This window comes from Columba livia, chromosome 1 (assembly GCF_036013475.1).
Source record: "Columba livia isolate bColLiv1 breed racing homer chromosome 1, bColLiv1.pat.W.v2, whole genome shotgun sequence".
Lineage (NCBI taxonomy): Eukaryota > Metazoa > Chordata > Aves > Columbiformes > Columbidae > Columba > Columba livia.
In genome coordinates this window covers 106,367,521-106,390,763 of record NC_088602.1, presented here as the reverse complement: position 1 = coordinate 106,390,763, position 23,243 = coordinate 106,367,521, and the positions used below count along the sequence as shown (strand labels likewise).

The following is a 23,243-nucleotide window of genomic DNA, read 5'->3' as shown; positions in this document are numbered from 1 at the left end:
GTAAGGCAACCTTAGTAAACAGACAAAAGGGTACAGTTTAATTTGGGTCTAAGGTGTGTGTATGTGCTACTTCTGCATAGTAGTAAATTAAAAATAAAAATACTTCAAAAACCTTTCTAACCCACAGTTCTTTTGAGCTACTTTACATACCTTGGGGGAATTCAGCGCTTTAACAGCCAGAAAGCACATTCAAATTTATTGGAACTTGAACAGAAACTGTACAGGGTCAGCAAGGCAAGGTGGAAGGGAGATATCTCTTAATTATTGGGAAAGAGAAAGTATTTTCTTTAAGAGAGATTCAGTTTATATCTAGGTTATTTTATCCCAGTCCTTTCACCCTTCTTCACCTGAAACGGTGTATTTATTTCCCCTTTTCAGTTTGTTAAATCTAATTTCTGCTTGAAACATTTTCTATTTACTGCTGATGCAATTATTTGAACACAAATGACTCAGTTCAATGGCCTGTCTACTAGTTTCCAAGTCTACGTGTCAGCCTTGTGGTATGTGACCTCATGTTTTTGAAGCAACTAGTTTTAAACCACGGAGAGGTATCAATCTATGGCATTCGTTCAGTATATTTCATCCCACTGTGAGATGCCCTCTTCGCCTCAATTTATCTATGCTGTCTAATATACTACAGCCTGTAGCTAGGTCTGTCTAATCTGTCTTCATAACTCATATCCTCACAGTCCTAAGCACTTATACAGTTTTTCACTGCAGCCTCTTCAATCTTGACAGCAGGCTTTGCAATATGGGAAAGGAATTGCTCACAGCATTTAGAAGCTGGGTGAACCTCAAATTACATGATTATAGGTTTTATCATAAACTAGAGACTCATTGGAAATAGTTTGAATGACTCTTTTTACATATTCTTACAGAATTTAATAAAGATAAAACTATTAGAGTTCAGTTGATAGTAGTATCTTTTGAACATTTCAAAGGATAGTACGGAACTTAAAATCATTGCAGATGAAAATTTTTTCAGTAAGCGCTGTGAACTTTTCAAGTGGATTTGAGTCTATGTGGCATATGGGAATTTGCACCAACGGTCTTGCAAACTATACACGAGTTCAATGGCAATATGAAACTTTTAGAAAATGGGTCCATTTAGATTTGCAAGGCAAGTAATGTCAGTTTTCCTACACAATTACAACCATTGCACTATTTCATACAACCATATACTTGTAAGGACAGGCCTGGAAAAGTTCCTTTTTTGTTTGTGGAGATTATATAGCACTGAAAGTTACACTTTGCATCTGATTAGGCAGCAAAGCACTGGACTGGTATTGATATGGCATTCACATGTGGGGCAATCCAGTAAGGCAGAATCCCAGACCCAGGGGCTGACTACACTGAAGGAATCCAATACCACTTGCTTTGAAGTCATTAAAAGAAACACCTGCTCTAAGAGATTGGTATTGGAAGATTTCTGGAGACTAGGAAATCGGAGCTGCGGGTAAAGCAAAGTTGTCTTTTCTTGCATTCGTCAACCAGTAGCTCATTTGCATTGACAGAATCACATCTCATAACTGTCTGGGCTAGAAACATATAAGATCAGATGAAGAATTATAACTTTTATATTACATTTTTCAGTTAATTATGTTTGTCCTATGTGTTTTTTCCACTTTGCGCTTAAACTGTCTTCCCTACTGAGGTAATTTTGGCACATACACTGCCATATATGGCACATACAGAACATATTGTGGCTTTATATGAAAAATCTTTCCCCCTCTAAGTGAAAACATGGGGTCAGACATAATCCACCGCATCCCAACTCTACAGCTGCTCTATTCAGTGGAGGCCTGAGGGTGCCTCTGCTTGTACAAGATAAGTCACTGTCAGCTGGAATTTTCCTAACATTCTTGCAATGACTTGAACAGATGTTTTTCCCTAGGAGGCAAAGGGACACGTTGCTGACATTTTTTCCATTTAATTCCAAATGTGCCATCCGTACATGGTCTCTGACAACATGCAAAAGGTGACAGACACTGCAATACTCAAATATCAGGCTGCAACTTTTTTTCTGTATAGTTTTCCAAGCATAAAGTACATTTAGGGTCAAGAACTCTCGTCTTTCATATGTATTGTATCTTTTCACAGATTCTGAGCCACGCTAGTTGAATGGAATAAAAGCAAACAACTGCAAGGATCCTGCACTTCCCCAGCTCTTCTAATAAAACCTAAATTTTGGGCAGTGATAGGCTTTAAGTCGGAAGACCAACATGAGCAGCATGAGAAAGTCTAACACAACTTTATGAAATGCCTTCTCCACTTGGCCTTCAGTACTACCCAGTCTGATAAAAAATCCTATTTTTTTAAATATGTGATATGATTATACCGTGCTCACAGCCTCATCACCACTGATTTCTTTAATTGTTTTATGAATTCATGACTTAATGTTCAGAACATCCTAAGCCTGTGCTGCAGCTGGTTGGCACAATGTTCTCCCCTTCTTGGTGGCAGCATTGGCCAGATGAATCAAGACCTAAGCCAGAAATACTTAAGCACTGTATGTGCTTTATGCATTTTATCTTTTACAGAACAACAAGTATGATATGACTTTGTAAACAAACAAACCTGCTGACCACACATGCTCCCAAGGAAACATTTATGAAGGCTGTGAAGATGCTCCCTTCTTTGCTCTGCAGCTGTTGGCAATAATCTACCCCAAACAGTGGTGTAGCTTCTGTTTCTGGAAACACCCTCTCCAAATCAGTCCTCCAATAACTCCTCCATTGGGATGCATCCACTTGATTCTGGGCAAGTCGTTAACATGTAAGAAGAGGTGACTCACAGTAGCCAGAATCTAGGTCCTTATCTGTAAGACACTTGATGTAATCCTCCTACTGCAAATAAGGAGCCCAAAACCCTTCTTATCTTCTGCTGTATCACAGGCTTAGGCAATTAACCTTGGTCAGACTTCCACATTTAAAAAATCTTCTAGGCAAAAGCCTTTTTTCCAGGAAACAGACTACACACAAGGTGCCATACTTGACCAGGAATTGTGTCAGGTTTCTCCAGAGCTATAAGCCCTGACTGTTTCACTGAAAGCCAAATGTAGTATCTGCAACACAGGCGGTTGTTCAGTCCTGACATTTCAGTCCTATTACCACACTAAATATCAGACCCTCCATCCTTACATTTGTCTCACCAAATAAGTGCTCCTACTCAGGTGGAAAAAACTCAAGCACCATCCTCTTGTAATATCTATTTCCAGCATCTCTCAGATATTTTTGCATATACCATTTCAAACACACACAATCACCTTTCAAAGATTTGTGTGCAAGAAAACAATTCAGAATGCCAAAGCAAATGAGGAGACTCAAAATTGCATTTTGCAGGTCATAAAAATATTTTCGGGTAAAATCTCTGTTGTCACCCTCCTTCGGCACTTTGGAGCCTGTTACACTAAGACAGAAAAAAGACTACGAATTTCTGCAAAATGCAGTAACTGCAAAGCAAATTTATAAAAGCACTTCATCAATATAAAATATTTTTAATATTTATTCATATTTCAATACTGCTGAAGTTATTCTTCTATAGAAAGTCCCAGAAGAATGGAATGTGAACTCAATCCTTCACTGGATTCCCAGCAAAGATGAAAACATAACCAAAAAGAGATTAGTTAAGGGAGTAAAATCAAAAATGGAAAGAAATGGAGTGAGGAAGATTTTGAACATCAGTTGCATGCACAAAACTGATGTAACCTGAGGCACCACTGGACAGCCCAACATACCACAGAAACCTTACATCTGTTTCAGACAGTGGGCTATTATTCCTACAGAACAGAATGCTGTCTTGTCTGTGCTTTGTAGGCTTGTGGATGTTAGTTTTGATGACAATGAAATTGCATGTAATCTCTTCTGATAACACCAAAATTACTAGGATTTACAAAGAACATATTTGAATTCATACATCCAAAAGTAAACCAAGCTTATAATTTAGGCACCATAACTTTTGCAGATCTGACATCAGAACATTCTGACTGAAAGGTTTGGGGAGGCTATTTTTGGATTCATCAATAAAAGACAGTTTCCCAAGAAACTGTGATATTTATGTGGAGGAAGAAAATCAGTTCTGCCTGCAAATATAGGAATGTTCACTCTTTATCTGCAAATGTGACATTTTCTACAATACATTTTGAAATAAAGATTGCTCCTTTATGCTAATGTTATTCAGCTGTGTCAGACTTCCATACCCATGCTGTGTTGTATGAAAGTAATTAAACAAAGGACTCTATGCACTTCAGCCACAGCTTCGTTGAACTACACCAGTACAGCACTGGGATAATTTCCCAATAGTTCAGAAATAGACCTAAACAGGTATTTACCATAATCACAGAAAGGGAAGTAGATAATGAAGAGATCACAGTGGCAAATTTACTACTTGCATTTTTAACATAACGCTCTTTTTCAATGCTGAATTGTCACCTGAGAAAATGGAGAACTGACAGCCTTGATTGCTTTCTGTGCAGGATCAGCTTCCAAAATGCTTCAGATTGACTTCAAAGGTGATTCAATAGGATTCCCAGACCTGCAACAAAAAAGTTCAGATCTAGCCTTGCAGTGATGGGAGGAGAAGAGGCTTTTAGGATTCAAATAGAAATATAAATTCTCATGGAAGTCAATAAGATTTGTGTTCCTAGCTCCCCACGAGAGTGTTTGAAGTTAAATTTATGCCTTCTTGTCATCAGGGCATCCTTTTAAATTCCTGACCTTTAAATAAAAGGTGAGATCAGTGGCAATAAGTAAAAACAACTAATATCCAGCTAGAGAAAACCAAACAACCAGGGCCAACAATCACTTTGCAGAAACCTGGCGGATAGGAAAATAACCATACATCTCTCCTGATGTTTCTGATTTAAACTCTATGCCAATGTATCACACACTAAGTCCTGCAGCAGCTGACTTCACTAGTCTCCCTGTACTCCTCAGAGCACTGGGGACCAACAACATGGTTGTCTTCACATTGAAAAGACCTCACGTTAGTCTGTCCTCATTGGAGTTTATACCCAAGGGAGTGGAGCAGCTCCCTCCCTTCCCTTCTGGACAGGAGCTGGGTTCCTGCTGCAGGGCTGAGCTGAGCATGGGGCTATAGGGGTGGGAGATGAGGGGCAGGTGCTCAGGCTCTGTGCTGCTGTCTCCTTTTCCACGATGCTCAGCTAGAAGCAAGTGAGGATTAGAGTGGAAGGAAGGCATGAGAGACAGGTGGTGTCAGATTTGAGTGGCTCCTACTCAGCTCAGTGAGACAGGAAAGCAGTAGTTTGTCAATGTGTTTCCCTTGTGTTTGCCCTCTCCTGCTTTCCCATTCACAGCAATAGTGATGGCAGAGAACACTGCATAGTATACAGAGTAATTTCCGTCCAATCCTTTCTGGCTATGAAGAATTTTGTTTTACCAGGGTGCATTTGCCCATTGCTCATTCAGTCACATCAATGACAAAAACCTTCAAAAGAGAAATTCCACACTGCCTATTACCTGCTGCAGCATCCTTTCCAGCATCATGCTCAAACTTGAAGCCTGAGATTTTCTACATAATCACTTGTTAGCGAGATCTTAATCACTGTACATGATTAAGATCTGGGCTTAGGTTTCATCCCAAAACTAGCAGAGCAGCTCCTGCCTCCTCATACCAATGCTCCACTTATAGTCCATGACCTGGATCCTCTTCTCATCCTAGAATAACAAAGATCTTAGTGTTCTTCATCACAAAAGAAAGAAGAAAATAAATGAATGAAACAATTCTACTAGGTCCTTAACCTTTAATGCAGTTTAAGCATCACCTAATTAGTAAGTTGTAGCATGGCCTCTTTGATCTTTAATGTACAAATCTTAAAAACTTACATATTGTTATTTTCAATTCTTTATTCTTTCCGGGGTTTTCTTTGCTGTCTTTTTTTCTGACACCCCCTCTTCCTTTCCAACATAATTCTTTAAATATTCTCACAAGTTTTTTTTCTTATATTTACTACGTATTTATATTATCTAGGACAAAGACCCATAAACATACAATTTCCCATAGAAATCAGCAGACAACAGGCACCTAAATGTAAGTGTCTCCCAGGGCTTAGAGGCTCCACCTACAAACTGGGTCCCGAACACACTTATTATTTTAAGTGACAGTCTTGTTCTCAGAGCTTATCATCTGAATACATAAGACAGCAGGAGGATAAGGTAAGGTTTATTCCCACTAGTAAACTGGAGTAGAGACATAAAGACTTTCATTATCCAAGGGAATCAAAGTCTGTGTAAGGAGCACAAGTCAAAGTAATTTCTTCAGAATCAACATCTAAGCAATGTCCAACCTTCATACAAGATGTTCTCCTTAGCTGCAGTAATTCTTACTCTGTAGCTCACTTTTTGTTCATCTAAGTAGGCACACTGAAACAAGTCATACTGATCACATGAATCAAGTTACAACCACTTCTAAGCTGGACCAACCCATGTAAATAGTGCGCTAGGAGAGGGGCACCAGTCCTTCCCTTGGACATACCTCTTTTCTTGTAGTGGGCTACACACAGTCCGCAGGACAGACACCCATCATGCATGAAAACACAACTCTCAATGCCCATGGCTGGAGCTGTACATTACAGCTCACATGTCTAGCAGATGTTTATGAGCTACACCAAAGCATATCACAAGTCCTGTGTGGAGGATTTGCAAGTTGGCATTTTCTCCCTTAATGGCTGCTAAAGTCCTGAAAGATCCTCCTAGCATGACAGTTTCAAGCTGAAACAGGAGTTATTTCTGGAAGCTCTTACTACTGCTTGGCTTCTCTTTACCGCCTCCCTTTGCACAGAGGACTCTGCAAGTGCCACTATCCCAGATTTGGACAATCATTGGGAAGGAGCTGAGCTCCAGAAAGTTTGTTATTAGGTAGTTTTTTAATGAACTGCAATGACTACTATTTCTCCTATGACCTACAACTGCCATTTTTGTGAGCCAAGCTGTGAAAAGATGTGTTACTTGGCCAGTCTTGTGGCAGTAGAAGCACCTGGGATACAGTTACATACAGCAACTTTTTTACCAATGTAATTTTTTTTTTTTTTGAGAGAAAAATATTTTATGCTAATTTACAGTATAGTTTTGCCACTGAATCTGAATTGGGAGCATTGTAGTTACAATATCTTTCTATTTTTACACTAGTGTATACATGACAATTCTGGAAGCATTAATTACATTTAAACAATCAGCTAGGAATCTTGCTTCTTCAGCACACCAGCAAACTCCCAACGACGGAACAGTGGAACAGCATATTTATGAATGGATTACTTCCTCCCAATAGCTGTAGGATGTGTTTTTGACCAGACAACAGTGATATTACTCTGCAATATGCACAGAACCTTATTAGCCTGGCTGAGAAGATAAAAGGAAAGGCGATACCAGAGTTAATGAATTTTAATAGAAAGTCTATATATATACTTAATCTTTTAGAAATGAAGAGAAAGGGAAAGATTCCCCCCCCTGTCCCGATTAGCTAAAAGACAATTAGAGGAGTTGTTCCAAAATCAGACACATTTTTCTCAACTGAGTGCCACATTTTGGCCTGTTGATAGACCTTTACTTCACTGTTTCTCCTTTTGCCCCAGATGCAGTGCAGATTCTAGTGCCCTAGAATCACCTTATAACTGATTCGAGTGAAACAACAAAGAAACCTCACTACTACACAGTCATTTTGCCCTCTGTACTGAGACCACAACCTGCATTCCTGTGTCAACAGCTCCCCCAGACCCTATTTAAAATATCCTGTTAACACAGAGGTGTTTCTTCTTTCTCCTCTGTGTTTGCTCTTCCTTAAAGAGTATTTGCCTGACTTGGTTGAACAAGACTTTGCTACTGAAGGTAAAAGAAGTCAAAGTCTACATACACTGCCATGATTCAGGCTAAGAGTATATACTGAAAACAAAGAGGGAGAATAATTGTTATTACGGGGAGATAACACATTAAAATTCTGTCTGAGGAGCTCAGTATCAGCACTAGTATCAGCACTATTTGGGAAGAGGGGACAAGAAGCACCATCTTTCAGGTCACAATTATAATGAAAGAAGACCCCGTGCTCAGCCCATCAATAAATATTTGGCCCCAAATAATGTTGAATATTGCCTCGTTTTCAGCCTCAGTTCCTATTTTGTCACTCTGAGCTGACGTAAGCATTCACTTTAGTCCTTCTGCATTTACTTGCAGTTCAACTTGTAGTGCTGATACAAACCTCTCACCTTCTTTTGCCCCTTCAGACTGCACTCAACTCCTTTTGTTCTTCTCATGCCATATCCTTAAGAGCTTATGATTCATAGGATGTTTCTCCTACGACCTTCTAGACAACACTTTTCCTGTGAAATATTTACACAACCTGACTGACCATGGGAACAACCATAGAGGCACTTTCCCAAATGTCACCTATTCATTGCTTGGAATTATGGTCTAATTTTACTTCCATTAAAAAACAGCTATCACCTATAAGCAACCAATTTCAGAAGGCAAAAATTCTAATACATTGGGTTCACTTACAGAGAAATATGTACCTGTAGCACAGCAGTTAATCAAAGTAGGATTTACAGTAATTTAAATAATGTTCTGTAGCAGAAATTTTGTTTCTTACAATACTTAATCATCTCTCAGGAATGCTCATTTCATCCAAGCCTTCTAGATTTTCAGGTTCATGAGCTCCAACCTGAAATAAACAGTATTTGTTGATCAGAAAAAGGAAGCCAAACAATACAGAAGCCTGGCCTTGAAAACTATTCATGCCATGCCAAGAGGTGTTACATCCTCTATATTAAAAACAAACATAACACCGAGTTGCTAGAGCAGTAAGAAATGTTTCAATTGCAGTGAAAGGTTAGGCAGGCCAAGGTAACTGATACTAAAAATGCAAAAAGTGGTTCCAGCACCCCTTAGATTTAATTTCTATTTAGCAAGAGTATTAAATAAAGTTTTCTGGAGAGTAAACAAAGTTTCAAAATTTGAGAACTAAATCAAGAAGCTGCCTGCTTGTTACTAGAACTCTGGGAACTAAAAAAAGAGATCTTAGATCTGCAGTCAACCATCCAGGCTACACACTTTGGGGCAGGACAGGTTTTGAACCTGGTAGCAGAAAGGAAGGCTGGAGAAGGGGCTGGTGTTCTATTTTTGAGACTATAAAAAAAGGGAGCCTGGAGCAGTAATGTGCAGCTGAATTACTCCTACACTGCTTTCACACAGCGATCATGCAATAATTAAATGAACAATACGTGCCAAACAGATTAAACCAGGACCTCCTGTTTTCTTATAATGGGTGATCAGTTCTTATTTCTCATCATAAACAGAAAGAAAACACAAAGAGGTAAAGTCACATCAGATGCGTTCCCTCAAAATCTCTTGAGGGAAAGAAAGAAAACTGACATCTGAAGTAGGAAAGAACTAAGCCAAGAGAGACCCTTGGAGAGGGGCATATAATCAGCCACCAGCAATGCTGAGCATTCCTTCAGAGATGAAAAATGAAAAGCCACCCATTTCTGCCTCAGGCCCATGTTTGCCACAAGCCTCATGATCATATAAAGCAGTGACAGAAAATGCCACCTGGAAAAAGAATAAACATGGACAACTAATGTTCTAGTGAGTCCTGAAATGAGACTGCAGAGTGACTGCAAAGATCCCTTCTGGAGCCCCTGTTGAGAAATGGCCTTCCATGGCCAGGCACTTTTCTCAGCAAGGTGCAAATAGCCTTCAGACCGAACAAAACAAAACAAAACAGCTTATGGAAACCTGAGTTTTCATTAGAGAAGCAGGAGATGTAATATTAATGTCAGTGACCAATAAAACACAAATGGAATTGAGCACCTTCACCTTGAGCAGGGGTGCAGAAATGGTCTAGGAAGCCCTTTGAGGAGCACCCGGGGGCCATCATCGCACCAGCTTCCCAGAGAGAAGGGAATATGTCAGGCATGTCCCCCCAAATCCCCACATTGGGAGATAGCTACTAGGTCATCATCCCTAGAGCTGCAACACACCTGAATATCAGAAGGGGCGCAGTATCAGTACTGACTCTGGGTCCTGAGGAACTTCAACGCTCTTCTGTAGCTGTAGGCTGACAGCCCCATCAAAGGATTTGCAAAGGCATTTTAGCATCTGCAGCATCTACTGATCGTAGTTGGCCTTTTGGCTAAAGAACTGAGAAAACTGAGACCAAAGAACAGTTTGTGAACAACATAGATATACCTCCAAATGAAGGAGACAGATGTCCAGTCTGACGACTGCTACCTTGTAAAATTTCCTTTTACAGGACACTCTGTCTTTACTGGTTACAAAGGTTCTTAGAGTTTTTCCGTTCACTTTTTTTATTTGTTTGGTTTGGGTGGGTGTTAAATTACAGTTTCATAGATCACGAAGAAGTAAATTTGCTATGTATCATTCCATGTGAAGGGTTGGTACAAAAATGAAACCAACAAAGAAAATAAATATGCTACTTAAAGACACCTTCTTAAAGTAATGAAGTTGAGAAGCTGCTGCAGTTACCAGTTGACAGATGCATAGCTCTGAAGAGGAGCTAATTAATATAGTCAAATAGCTGCACCTTCTGTTCCTTATTATATCCAGTTGTGGACAACACTTCCAGGAATATCTCATTTCCCTTGTCATCCTGGCTGAAGGGGAAAAATGAGCCCTGATTTAAGATCCTATTACCCTACAGCAACTTCACAAACTAGCTGCTACACTTAATCAACAATGAGGCTATAAATACACACACCTTGTTATTTCAATGCTTTACTTGATGAAACATAAGAGGCCACTAGTGGACAGGTAGAATAAGAATGAAGGATTACTGCAGTAGCTCCTGGATGACCCGATATAATGCAAACTTGATGATAGAGTCAAAACTGGGGGGAGGGCAATATTTCACTCTGCCAGCTTTCAGTGACATAGACCACATCAGGGCCATTATCCATGATGGAAATGTAGATATGTGGCAATTTATTAGGTGAAGACAGGCTGTTTAATAAGGAAACAAAAGAAATGACAGATTGAAACAGCAGGGTCCACTGCTTCTGACTAGGCAGACTATCCCAGAAAAGAACGGCTGACAGGCTCTTATGAAATACGCGGCACCACGTTTCCTCAGCCAAATGTGTGACGTATTCCAATCCGAAGGGACCTTTTGCACCTGAAATATTAATGAGAGGCATCTGAAAACACAAGATGAGAGCTGGCTGCATGTGCATGAAAATATTATGATAAACATGCCACCTACAGGTAAGATCTATAGATAAAATGTAACTTCAGGAGCAGGTTACAAAAGTATTTACAGGTAACAATCCATTTTCTACAGGAAATGAAGACGGATTGAACCAAAGTTAATGTCCAGAACATCTCTTCAACATGCTATGGCATCAACACTCAGCACCATTGCTATAGTAGAAGAGAGGGTGATGACAAAATAAAAAGAGACAAAAAGATCAGTGAAAATGATCCACCTTCTCCCACACATGCCTTTCTTATGGGATTTTGCTTCAGAATGTGCCTGCCCTTCTGTATATACTCACATGAACCAAGGAGACAGGGTTTGAAGGGACAGAGCAAATAATCAGGCTCTATGAAAACAAGTCACACAGCCTTAAATTTGTTTTAGCTAGAATGGACTGGAATTTCTTCTATGAAAAAATGGCAGCTGCTTAAAAATCCCCGCTTTCAACAGAGAAACATCAGGTTCAGTGAAGTGCTTTTTCCCCAAATAATACATTATTGCGAACCTAAAGAAAGAGAGAAAAAGATTTTACAGTAGCCATTCGCACAGGGACATGATTCAGAAGAGGGACTGGAACACAGATCTCTCCAAACACTCCCGAGTGTGATAACCACTGAGTAACAGGCAGCTCTCTTCTGATCCACGCTGGGAAGAAAATAGAGTCGAACTATTTCAAAAATTCAGGTTATTTCAAAGTACAGGAGTGCTATCATCTACCAAACCCTACTCTCCAGTCCCAGAGATACAGAAAAAGGATCGAAGCTATTCCAAAATCTGCTGTTGGCTGTGTAGCATCATATTACATATTTGTAACGCTTTCATGGGCATTCTCTAGAAAACCAGCAGTAACCCCTTTGGAAATTAATTCTTTTCCCTTTGTACCACAAAAGAGCACAACATATTTTAATCCCTTTATGGTGTATTAAAACCCTTCCCTGTTGGGATTTAAAAGAGAAATTAATCCCAAAATAGTGATTCCAGTACGATTCACAACCCTCCCATAAACTCCCCAGCACAGTTTCAGGAGTAACTGACAATGCAATTACATTGTTGGTGATATAAAGAGGGCTCTACTGCAGTATTTCTTCAGTGTCTTATGACTTAAATGCAGCAGGTATTTGCTGAAGCAAATAAAACTACCCAGTAAATCCTCCGTAACATTTTGGGGTGAGGAAAAAAAAGATAATATTTTCAAATAGCTGCTACTCTAAAGCTGTTTTCATGACCCACCTGGGAAAAAAAGGCCATAGCTAAACTGGGTAAGACGACTTCACTTAGTTTCCCTGCAATAAAGACAAAATCATCACTGGGCAACAGCACACTGAATTTTAAATTCAAGTGCATGGAAGGGATATTTCAAGGGACAGACATATTTTTGCTTTCATGCTGACCAACAAGTCAAGCACTCCGTCATCAGAGTTCATGATCATAAGTGTAAAGTGATTTAAACCCCAGAATTCACAAGAAGTCACAGGAAATTTTGCTTCCTTACCACTACATTTTTAACAGGTTGGCAGTGTGGCGGAGCCTCGATGCTCAGCTGCAAACATCACATTTAAAAATTCCTGCCTGTGCAGCACAGGAGCAGGATGCAGAGAACTGGGCAGGGGCTGCTATGCAGTGCTCTGGCATCTGGGCCAATACCTACTTCATCTGCAGACTTTTTCATCTATTAAGAATAATAAATATTTAAGAGCTCCACCACCACCTCCAAAGCGAAAGAACACAGAGATCTGATGTTCTGATTTGGCTTCTCATATATCCAATCTTGTGTAACACCATGGCAGCTGCTGCCAACTGCATTGATATTACTAGCCGTTGAATTAGCAAATAATGTTCATTCTGATCATCATTAACAGAAAATGCGTAACACTGTATGGGTACTCCTATTGAGCATAAGGCTAAAACGTTTGCTTTAATGCATGCAGTAGTGTTGTCCTCAATGGGCTCAGGATATCCTTAAGTAATTACCTTTTTAAATTTAGGTATGAAAAGTCCTGCAAACACCTATCCTGCAGAACCTGCCCTTAACAGATTCAATACGAAAAGCCTTTGCATTTGTTGTGCTTCTTCTGGTGCTTAAAATAGAAGCAAAAAAGGGTCCTTTTGTCCAGGCTTGGCCATACTTAATTTAATTTTGCTTGCATCCTGCTGAGACTACCCCACAGCCCTGCAGACAGGATGCAGTTAACTATTAGCATCTGCCAGAGTGAATCAGCAGGATCTGTGCAACTTCTCACTGCAGATTTCCAAGCACTGCAAATCAAGGACAGCAAGAGAAAAATCCCTGGTTATATCCCTGATTTAGACAAAGTCTGAGTGCCTAACGAGAAGCCGGGTCAGTTTTTCTGAAAGAAGAGGGTAATTAGCATATGTCAGCTATCGCAAAAGTATATTGCGTCCTTCTAATACATCACAGGGATACCAGCAAAGGCCAGTAACAATGGTGAAGAACTATACAAGCAATATTTCAAAACTGTTAGGTTATATAGTTGCTTTCCGCTCCAGTATATAATAGCCATTATTAATAATTAAATTAAATGTGTTACGCATAAAGACATTGATTTTTAGTTAGGAATAAACATTCCTATACACTCTTTGGAAGGGTTTTTTTTCCTTGTTTAGTTGGTTTGTATGTGCGTGTTTTTCCAGAGGAAGTTTTATATGCACAGAACTAGAGATGACTCAGAATTTTTATGAAGAGAATTGGGATAAATATTTGTGATAAGACAGAAGGGACAAGTTTATTGCAGAGTGCCACAGTTTTATAAAAAATGCTAATGCTGGAGCTTGTGGAACTCTCAGCGTTGTATTCGTGAGCAGAGGCTGGGAATACTAATCACCAAAAACTTGCAGTAAATCTGAGAGATAAACAACAGGGTCAGGGACTGAAAATTGCTGGCAGATAAGGTCTGTGCCAAAAATGTTTTAAGGACGGTAGAAAAAAAGTTGCAAAACTGTGATGAATTAATGGAAGAAGGCACCACTTTCTTCCCTGAGAAATCTCATCTGGGTATGAATCACTGCATACTTGAATGTGAGACCCTCTTCTCCCAAGCTGTAAACTACACAAGCACAGTACCACTCCCGCAAAGCACAGGGATCCAACCAGCAGCCACAGCTGCCAACAAGTCCTCCATGGATTTGCTTCTTATCCTGTTCATACAGCAAAAGGTGGAAACGTGCTGAACCTATGTACGCCCCTAGTGGGCATAAAGGAGAAGCTGTCACACATATACAAGCTTTTCCTTAAGATACATACCCACCACGTTGCTGGAAAAACATAGCAGAATACAAAGGCAAGGAAACACCACGAAGCCTACAGTGCATCTGAGCAGTTTGAAAATAGAAACAACATGGTAATTACACTTACAATGAAAACCATGGTAATTAAATCACTTTGGTGAACACAAATGAATTATTGTAATTTTCTGCACTGAGTCACTATGTTGAAAACAAACAAGAAAAGTTTAGATTTGCAATCAACAGAGGAAAAGAAAGGATGCAACTTTTTTAGCCCTAAATCACTCCTGTTGTTGGACAGATGAGTTACACAAGATAAAAGAATAAATAATTTGTATAATTTCTAAAAAAAAAAAAAAAAAAAAAAAACAACAAAACATGTGAAATCATCACAAACCAAGAAAAGTGTGTGAGTTTTTTACATCATTTCAAGGTAAAGGCAGGCTCTTAGAGCCTCATGGCAAAAAAATCTCAGGATGAGAACTGTTGAACTGTTGGATGATTATGATTTTGCAATTAAAGCTGAAGTCCTAAAGTCTTCACTATGAAGACGCATAATTTTTGAAAGGATCAATAAAGTTGGTACTCCAGTTGATGCCCTCACTGCTAGAAACTTGCACTTCAGTCTGCAGTTCCCGAGCTTCAGCTTCCAATTCTCCGTTCCCAGTGCATCTCCTAACTTCAGCAGACTTTTACCGTGAGACAGCTTCTTGCTACATAGGCACCATGTCTACTTTTAAACACCCTCTGCAGTGAACCAGATTTCTTTTTTGTCTCTCCTTGCAAGACAGACTATGATGAAGTGGCAAAAAAGAACCTTGTAGTTTTCTTCTGAGCTCTTCCCAGCCAGTCAACATATTTGTTAAAGTGTGCAGACAACACAATCGCATGGAGTATTCTGGCAGTACTTTCATTAATGCCAAACCAGCAATAGCATTGCTATATTTTCATTCAATATGTAGCCCACTGAAATCTTCTTGGGCCTCACTGGTCATGTCTGGCACCACCCCACCATGGGAGCTCAGTTCAAGCTCTCAGTCACTGCGACTGCCCCCACGAACCTGAGCAAAGCGATTGTCCCCAAGACTGCCCGGCCATACCGGGCAAGCTGGTGCTGCTTGCTGGTGGGTGTCCCCCATCTCTGGCTGTGGTTCACAAGTCTTTTGGGAGAGTTAGCTTCTCCCATGATGATTCCACTACTTCCAAATAACTCTTCTGCCTTTGTGTGACTCTTCATTAACTTCTCATTCTCTGAAACTTCATCAGCAATTATTTTGTTCAATGCTGACAATAATTAAAAAAAAAAAATAATTGCAGACAAGAATGTGGGCTTCCTCACCCCACCCTCTTCATCTCCCACCTCCACTAAGGACAAGCATCACCATTTCAAACTGAGCATCAGAACTTGCTCATTGAAACTTCTTAATTATTACATTTTAATTCATTTAATATATGCTATATTGATTTCACTTGGCAGTAATTATTTTTCTAATCAGAATGTTATTCTGCCAAAAGTCAGATGTTTTACTGGAGTCTGTGACAACAATGTTCCCTTTATCAAACAGATTTGTAATTTAATTAAAACTGATATCAAAGAAATAAATGTTTATTGTAAAAACCATGTTGAATAGCATTCATTAGAATGAAGGGATTATGGCTTACATTGATTGTTATCATTCTTTCCATGATTTGTTGAGAACTGATAACAGGCTAAACAATTTAAAGCTACCTAGCGCAGCCTGTTCATTTATAGACACACAGGCAGAACATTAGCTTTTATTGTGTCCCCCATATCTTCTGTAACGCTGCTGAACTCGAGTGGTTTGGAAGGCTCCTCGGCCAGTTCTTTCAATACTCCTGGCTGCATTGCAAAATTGCTGTGTTCAATGCGAGCAGCAGCTGCTTACCAACGATGCTACTCACATACACCGCCACATTGCCAGGCACTTTCTCTTCCCTCTGGGTACTGACATTTGAATTTGTGCGTTTGCTGACTAGGTGAAGGAATGAGAGAATGATACAATGCTTCTGTTCGTATGAGGGAAACAAAACACAATATATTTTGAATTCTTCCAGTAGAACTCAATGACCAACATTCAAATCAGTAAGCATTTTCTTCCTTTTCTTGAAAGTACCTGAGGAGCAGGACGTTGTTTTGAAAAAGAAAAAAGGAAGAAAATAAAAGGAATCCCACAGCAAATCCAAGAGGAGAGAGCAAGTAGCACAGGACGAGATAGGGCAGTAGCAAACAGGAGCTGTGCAGCTCCCTGGGAAATCCCCCAGATTGAACTGGCCCGGCTATTGACCTCCTAGTCAGTACTGGGGCACAGGGCAGCGCACCCTCTGCGAAACAGGAGCTTCTGCTGTGCTGCTGGCCTGAAACCCTCCTGATCACCCCCTCTTAGACCTCTACGGCAGCAATACACAGCTTCATATTTCACCCTCATGGAGGAGTGTGACACTTATCCAAACACTTTCCAAGAATGACGGCATGCAAATACACACTCCTGTGAGCACAAATGCCACTCTGAAGAGTAAATGTGAATAATATGCCTCCTCTGACCTTGGGATTACGGATCCTGGCCAAGAACTGGAGTTCCAATCAGCACTGATGAAAGATGCACATTTTACAGCATGAGCAAGACATGAGGCAAGGGGATGCCAAATAAATCACGATGTTCACCAGGAAAGGTCAAAGAAACCAAAAATCTAGTAAGAAACACGCAAATAAATGACCTGAGTATCTTTACTGAATCAATAGTAACTTAAGCTTATAGCAGGTTGTTATACTGTACCATTTTAAGGACCTTGATTGATTATCACCTCTCCAGCTTGAGAGAGAATAGTAACACCTGAGAATGACAACACAACTTTTAGAAGAAGGCTCCAAGGTACTTTAAACAAATATTTAAAGATAATGCTGCAAATCTAAAGTGTAAAACTGAATCATGGTAAGCAGGCATCACCTGCCCATCCCAGTTCCTACCAAGCAATGACTCAGATTGCTGTGGCAACTCTTTTCCTCATAGTCACAGTCTAGTGTTTCAAAACTTGACGTTGTCGCAGGTCACGCATGTAACAGGACCTTTACCACGGTCACACATGTGGCTTCACCTATGTGCCATGTGCTGTCAAAACAGCACAGTGAGGCTGAGGCTGGGAACAGGGACACTGGAGGACAAACCCGCTGAGAGATCAGTGCCAGACCAAAGCAACAGCAGCACTGCGGGGAGGCGAGAGAGAAGGTGGAAACGTCAATCTGCAATCCAGACCAGCAGGAATAGGTGGGATTCCAGTCAGTTGTTCCAGCTTGCGGGTGACTGCACCTGCAAATGAGAGGGATGATGAAGCACCTACTGAAGCTCAGTGAAGGTACCACTATAGCTGAGGAATAATAGAAAAATAGTGTTATCTGTGCCCTTTGCAGTCCTCGCTGTCATCCTTCCAGCTTTCATGCTAGACAAAGGTGCTTCTTCCTTTTATTCCCAATGCTTGAACACCGGACTGAATTCACCCACAGCTATGTACAGACTAATGCCTATATTATTAATCCAAATTGGAACCTGCAGTTACCAACATTATTGCTGCTTTTGAGTAGTGTGGATATTTTTCTAACCAAATGTTCCCTTAGCATGGTCAAAGTTAGCGATAGATATTTAAAATACATTTCTTTATCTCTCCTCTGCCCATATTACTTTTAAGAAACAAACAAACAAGCAATCAAATGCTATTAAAACAGCTTTGAGAAAGTAAAGTAGTTTCACTTTATTCTTCAAAGAAATACTCCTGTCAATATTGATTAATAATACTACCATTTTAAGAGCTACTGTGGAACTTACCAAGAATAGAGGAAAAAAAAAAAGAAAATTTCAGCTTCTCATTATTTCTGATTGCAGAGGTTATTGGTTGCAGTTGTCTCATAAGAAGGACTTCAAAAACAACCTGTAGTCAACTGGATATTTACTGACTATTCAGATAAAACCCTGAGTGGGTTATCCACCGTATTAAACTAAAGTGGATATTGTCTCCATAATATTCAGGTGGGTTTTCCCTGTTGTACAGACATTATTGTGTTAAAACATTTGTGAAGTAATTTCATGATAAATCATACAATTAGGAGAAGAAGAGTCTGCAAGGTAATTATCTGCAGACAGACAGTTGGTTTGTAGCAGACTATATTTTTCCATTTAATCCGTAAATCAGATCTCAGGTCCAGTATTCTGCTCCATTATAATAAGCACCACAGATTACCAAGGGTACAGCGCAGATGCAAGGGCTCTGCAGAAATTAATCCAGTGAAATATTGCTGGGCCAGGGAGGGAAGTGAGCAAAACCCAGCCTTCCTCCCAAAGCCATGTGCAGTTCAACACAGCATCTTTGCTATATTGGGTTTGCATGGCAAGGTTTTGGTAGCAGGGGGGGCTACAGGGGTGGCTCTTGTGAGAAGCTGCTAGAAGCTTCCCCCATGTCTGATAGAGCCAGTGCCAAATGGCTCCAAGATGGACCACATCTGTCTTGGAGCCTGCTGGCATAGGCTCTATCAGACATGGGGGAGCCTTCTAGCAGCTTCTCACAAGAGCCACCCCTGTAGCCCCTCGAGCCCATCAGCGACAGTGGCAGCACCTCTGGGATAACTTTGGTAAGAAGGGAAAAAAGTTGCTGCGCAAGAGCTACTGCAGGTGGGAGAGAAGAGTGAGAATGTGTGAGAGAAACAATTCCGCAGACACAGAGGTCAGTGCAGAAGGAGGGCAGGAGGTGCTGCAGGTGCCAGAGCAGAGATTCTCCTACAGCCCGTGGTGCAGACCGTGGTGAGACCGGCTGTCCCCCTGCAGCCCATGGAGGTCCATGGTGGAGCAGAGCTCCACCTGCAGCCTGTGGAGGACTCCACGTCATAGCAGGTAGACACCTGAAGGAGGCTGTGGCCTCATGGGAAGCCCATGCTGGAGCAGGGTCTTGGCAGGAACTGTGACCCCATGGAGAGAGAAGCCCAGGCTGGAGCAGGTTTGCTGTCAGGACTTGTGACCCCATGGGGGACCCACGCTGCAGCAATTTGTTCCTGAAGGACTGCACCCCATGGAAGGGTTGCACACTGGAGCATTTTGTGAAGAACTGCAGCCCACGGGAGGGACTCACATTGGAGAAGTTCATGAAGGACTGTCTCCCGTGAGAGGGACCCCACACCGGAGCAGGGGATGAGTGTGAGGAGTCTCCCTCTGAGGAGGAAGGAGCAGCAGAGACAACATGTGATGAGCTGACCACAACCTGCATTCCCCACCCCCCTGCGCCATTAAGGGGGAGAAGGTGGAGAAATTGCGAGTAAAGTTAAAGGGAGAAAAAGGGAGGGGTGGAGGGAGGCATTGTAAGATTTGGTTTTATTTCTTATTATCCTACTCTAATTTGATGGATAATAAGTTAAACTAACTTCCCAAAGTCGAGTCTATTATGCCTGTGATGGTAATTGGTGAGTGATCTCTCCCCATCTTTGTCTTGACCCACAAGCCTTTCATTATGTTTTCTCTCTCCTGTCCAGCTGAGGAAGGGGAATGATAGAGCCCAGCCTGGGTCAACTCACCACATCTGCTATTATTTTCTTCCAGTTTCATGTATAATGGAGTGAAATGGAGTTATCCCCTTGTGTGGCAAAACCATGCTAGAGAAGTAATCTTGTTTCTGTTCATACTCTATTTTTGTATTTCCTTTTTTACCATGGCAATTCATTGTGTTCTGTAGGGCTCCATCCATATGATGAATTTTTATTGCATTAAAGTTTCATGACAAATATAGCACCTAGTAGACCTAATTATTACAGCCTGTATTCTATACCATAGGAATCTACATTCCAAAATTGTTCAGGGTAGACAACTCACGCAGTCCCAGGTCCTTCCTCATTAAGCCACAATTAGTATGATAAATGGGGATGATTATTTGGTTACAGGCAATAATGGCAATGCTTGCTCATCACAAAATGGGGAGAAATAATTAAATATTACAAGAAATTATTTAATAATTAATAATAATACCTCAATCACCTGCAAGTAAAGCAGAACTCCATCCAGGTGTTCATTACCAGCCGCAGTTCAAAGCCAACATGGCCTTAACCTCAAAATAGCTATCTGCATTAATGTAGTACGCAGAAGGATGAAATCATGTTTGTCCTTGACAGGAGTGCTGCAAGGTGCTTGGGACCGAGGATGTACAGTCAAGCTGAGGCTGGAGCCGCTAATCATTGTGGCTAAAGCAGCTGCAGCCTGAGGAGCCTGTGAGTGCATCCACAATGGCTCCCTGATTCTTAAGAACCATCCAGGCCATCACCTCCCTGCCCACAGAGCGATCTAAATGGCACTCAAGGCTCCAATTTTTTAATATACGTTGAAGTAAAGAAGACTGTTCTGAGATGCGTGGCCAGTGCTAGGTCAAATGAAAAAAGATTCACTTTTATGTCAACTTAATTACAAATACAGCATTATACAATCATCTCATTTAATTGCACCCTTCACCTCTTTAACATCCTCAGCCTTCCATCCCAAGCCATCTCTGCAGAAAACACCTCCCGCTGACTTAAACTGCCTCCCAATAATTAAGCTCGATATCCTCTTTTCTCCCAGGGGTACACAAGACCATGCTGGTGTCATAGAAATCAAAGGCAACAGGGCTCAGCAGCACCTCAGGAGGGTCATCTAATTTGCCTCTTCATCCCAAAGGCAGGATCAACTTATTCTAAATTGTTCTTGACAGAAGTTCATTTAATCTGCTCTTAAATCCTCCAGTGGCTCCACAGCCTCCCTCAACAATCCAGCCTGTGATCAACCTCCTTTACCATTAGAAAACTTCTCCAAATGCTCAGGCTACATTTCCCTTACTGCAGTTTAGCCCATCACTCCTGGTACCAGTCTGTTGAAGTTACAGCAGCACAGAGTTGGGGAATTTTACTTAATTTACCACCGACTAACACAAACCTACAATCACTGATTCAGGTAGTGAGAAAAAAAAAGGCAGAAACAACTGTGCAAAAACAACTGCCCTTCCCATTCCTGCTCTCAAATATCCTTATTTTTTTCTTTTTTTAAAGCTCAGTGCACCAAAATTCCTCCAGTGAGGGAACGGATGCATAGAAGGCTGTAGTAGTGTGAATTACAGTTTCTTTCTAACACTCCACGACTAATGGCTTCCTGCCATGCTGTTCCTTAGCTTCCCTTTCCCAGGGTGGGTCACCCATGAGTGACAGTCCCGCAGGGATGTCCCTGTCCCATCATGGGTCAGTCACGGTGACAGTCCCTCAGGTGCGTCCTTGCCCCAGCACGGGTCACTCACAGCTGTGGTCCATCAGACATGTTCAAGCACGCAGGTTTGTTAACTTCTCCAAGCAAACTGGTGCCCACATGTAGACACAGCATTCCCCCTGCAGGCTCACAGCACTGAGCTACCTGCAAGCAGGCAGCCACGCACTTTGAATGTGAGAGTCCCAGGCAATTGAGGGAGGAGGGGTTGGCAACAGTGCAATGCAACATGGTCAGCTTCCCTTCGGCCTGAGGGTTCTCGCCTCTAGGTCTCTTCATCCAGCTCTGCAGATACATACAGACAGGTCCCTGCCTCTTCCCATAGTGTTTTTGGCCTCTGCTTTTCCTTCCCTCCATTCCCAGTTCTCCTCCTTCAGAACAACCGGAGTGTGGCAGCACTGATATCGGGCTGCATGGGCGGAGTGTGACTTTTGGGCAGGTATCTGTGGAGACTGCAATTTACAGCTCATTTCCACCCCCCCACCAGAGCCTTGAGCTGATCAGCTGCTCAGAACTGATGTTCTTATCAGCTCTATTACTTTTGAAGTCATGCTTTCTCCTTTCATATTTCAGTTTCATTACTCCATCGCTGAAAGGTACTTACACATGCTTTAAGTACTTTCCTTTGCTTAATCAAAGACTGTGTATGTGTATGCAAACACACAAATTGCAGACAAAATTGCTTTCATGTGAGCCACTACCCAATGTTTTCCATGGAGTTGAAAATGCACAACAAAAACCTTTGCGCCCATTAAACATTTTAGAAAAAGCTTTTAACTTTAGGTGAGGAAATGTGTTGTGGGGAATTTGAGTATGCTATCATCAGTATCATCAGAACAGAAGAATAATTTATTCCTGACAGTTGTCTTTTACAGCATGTCATTAGAATGATCCCTTTATAGCACCCATTCATATACATGACATCTTAAGTCATACCCATCCATCTTCTTCAGCAGATAAAAAACCATCATCCTTCTAATATCTCATTTTTTCATTTGAAAGGCTGTGTCAAAAAACATTTCACAAGTATTAACAAGTCGAGCGTACCAATTTCCTGGAATCTTCAAGCACTTTCTAGGGGCAACATCCTTCTTTTCTGCCCCATTCCACTCCCCACCTCCCCATCTTGTAAAAAAATAAATACAAGACGCTTCCCGAATGAAGGACTAATGGAAATAGACGGTTTTTACCAACATAGATCACTGATAAGCATGTGACTTTGTCATCAAGAAGCTTGTCTGATCAGATGGAATGTACACCTCGTCTGTTTGGTTTTCAAATCCCACACACGGAAATAATCTCCGAGTTAGAGAAAACTAGCAGACTATATAAGGACAGCTGTCTGAGATGGTTGGAACAGGCAACAACAAACCAGTTTTGGTTTGGTGACCAGCCTAGCAGAGGTTCTGGTGCTATATTAAATTCTAACCATAGTTAATATCTGATCTCGAGTTCTCCACAGTCCCATCTTAGATCACTACAGTTCATTTTCTGTTCATATCA

General features: G+C 41.1%; 1 protein-coding gene across 29 annotated transcripts in view; it reads right to left on the bottom strand.

Moving 5' to 3' along the window:
* LOC110359662 (uncharacterized) overlaps positions 1–23,243 on the bottom strand; it is a 239,899-nt gene that overhangs the window by 157,481 nt on the left and 59,175 nt on the right. For 26 of the 29 annotated variants that reach the window (XR_010474120.1, XR_010474131.1, XR_010474111.1 and 23 more), the window contains one exon: positions 4,431–4,533. The exons of the other annotated variants lie outside the window; for them this stretch is intronic. The gene's annotated coding sequence lies outside the window, so the exon portion shown is untranslated. The remainder of the gene's footprint in view (positions 1–4,430; positions 4,534–23,243) is intronic. 29 annotated transcript variants of the gene reach the window in all.